The sequence below is a fragment of the Chinchilla lanigera genome, unplaced genomic scaffold (genome assembly GCF_000276665.1).
Source record: "Chinchilla lanigera isolate Chin_1 unplaced genomic scaffold, ChiLan1.0 scaffold00079, whole genome shotgun sequence".
In the NCBI taxonomy this organism is placed as follows: Eukaryota; Metazoa; Chordata; class Mammalia; order Rodentia; family Chinchillidae; genus Chinchilla; species Chinchilla lanigera.
Window position 1 is genome coordinate 10,210,863 of NW_004955480.1, and position 2,231 is coordinate 10,213,093.

The 2,231-nt window shown below is 55.6% G+C and overlaps 1 protein-coding gene across 1 annotated transcript in view; it reads left to right on the top strand.

Moving 5' to 3' along the window:
- Positions 1-2,066: 2,066 nt before the first annotated feature.
- Positions 2,067-2,231, top strand: part of Nkx3-2 (NK3 homeobox 2) — a gene marked incomplete in the record, with an annotated part of 2,886 nt that continues 2,721 nt past the window's right edge. Inside the window, 1 exon segment of the mRNA XM_013503305.1 lies at positions 2,067-2,231.

Genomic DNA, 2,231 nt, shown 5'->3' on the forward strand with positions numbered 1-2,231 from the left:
CCTGCACCGACCCGCAGCCGCGCGCCCGCTCGCGGCCCTGACCCCGCGCTCCCCGAAGCCTTTCATCCCCACCCGAGCCCCGCGCGGGAGCAGCTTCTAGCTGTAGTTCCAGCCCGAAGTGCAACCCCCCCCCCCCGGGGCTGCCTGCGGTCCCTCGCCAGACCGCATCGACGGGGCAGGGCCCGGGAGGACACCGCCGCCTGGACAGGAGGGACGCGGCCGCCTCCGATACGCCTGACCCTACCCGGCCCGGACCACCCCAACCTCGCCTTACACGGCTTTGAAAACGCCGACCCAAACCCGTGGCAACTCCTATTTGAGTTTCTTTATGAAAAGACCTGTTTTTGGTCCACTCCGTAGCACTTATTTTCAAGTATAATACAGCTCCCCAACTCCCTCTACTACTTGGTCAAGTAACCCTACACATCTTTGCCTCCCCTTACATCCAAAGTCACTCTATTGTTTGTCGAAGTCCTCACCCCGCAGAAGTGGTCGCTGTGTGACACCTGCTCGCTCCCGGCCCCTACCTTACCAGTGGGCACTGTCAGCCTCGGCCCCGCTCGCCCCCAGAGAATAGCGGCGCTGATGGACACTCCAACACCCCAGCCTAACGTGGAGAGTGGAGGCGGCAATTTTAAAAAACAAGACGAGGTCGGGGAGGGGAGGAAGGCTTTCTTTCAAACCCGGACAGCCATCCGTTCCGTTCCTCTCCTGGCCTGCAGGGCGGGCCGGGCCTTACACTTGCGCAGCACCAAGTTGAAACACCTTTTCCTCCAAGCTGCTCTAGGGTCAAGAGCCAAGAAAGGCGAGGAGCTCTTCAAGTCGGATATTTCCCCAAGATTCCCGCAGGGTCCGCGCAGCGCAGGCGAACCCCGTGTGGCTGAGCCCTGACCTCCACACGCGCCCTCGAGCGGGGCAGAGAAAGGACAAAAAGCGCGCAAGTGCGGGTGGGTCATCTGTGCTAGAGACACCGAAGGCACCGGATTCGGTTGTGTGTTAAATGAAAACCACAGTTCTCTGCATTCGTCAATAGTTTGAGTCTGCATAGTTGATGCTACTAAGGCTTTGGTAAAAGTTATCAAAGACGGACAACTATATTACACGGACGAACTCTTTACTTAAAAATAATTCCATAAATAAGCCACACATGTTTTGAATGGCCGGTGATATTTGTGTGTCTTCCGTGGTTATTTCTATTAGATAAAGCCATGCATTTCTTATTTTCTAAGGGCACTAAATGTCAGTGCTGGGTCGTTGCTATGGTTAATTTCCAGATTTTCTTGTAAACAAATGCATACATGTCCCTAGTCCCTTTACAAGTTACAGAATATTTAAAGAGCAAATTGAAAGTTGTTTTCTTCTTCCTCATCCAAATTTTTAACAAACCCCACTTCAAGTCAGTATTGACCGCCCAGCAAAATGACTGCAACCGGAAACTCTCCCCAAGGTACCTTTCAATTCCTCCGCAAACTTCAGTTTTAACAGTAACCACATTTTAAAAATTCCTCTCTAGAAAGCGAAGCAAATCAAAGGTAGCAAGGCAAGGAAACTTTCTGGTGTGACTTAGATGAACTGATCACTCCTGCCCAGACAATTAGCTTTGGGGAAGCAGTGAGACTTTGGCGATTAAGAAGCATTTTGTTGTCCCCCGACTTGAGGATTCTTCCTACAGGGCAGAAACTGTGCACGTCATTGCATTGTCTTGGGTTCTCGCCCCGGATGTTGGCCGAGCTTCGCATCCTCGCTCGATAGATAGAAGCGCTGGGACGGGCGGGTTTGTCTGCGAAAGTGTGAGGCGTGGTTGCGACGTGAGCATCCTCCTTGACAGAGGATGCTTCGAGGACCAGGCTCGGGAGCGAAAGGGTTAAGCCAGACCCGGTCCACAGCAGCTGGACTTGCCCAGTTTTGTCTCTTAAAATCAACGTCTCCGGGCTGAGGCCAGCCAATCCGCGGCCCGGAGCGCCCCGGACTGCCCCGAGAGGGGCGTGGTCTACTCGAGGGGCGTGGCCTGCGGCTGTCACTCAGGGGTGAAGAATGACACCCGGGCGGGTGGGGGGGTACGGAGGAACGCAGGCAAAGGAAAGAGAAGAAACAGATAAATCCGGGGCACAGGGTAACGCGGTGCCCTGCTCCTCTCCGAGCCCAGCGGCCGCCGCAGCCGGGGGCGGGATCCGCACAGCCTGCCCCGCAGGGCAGAGGGGCCGGCCGGGGCGCAGCCCACAGGCGCGGAG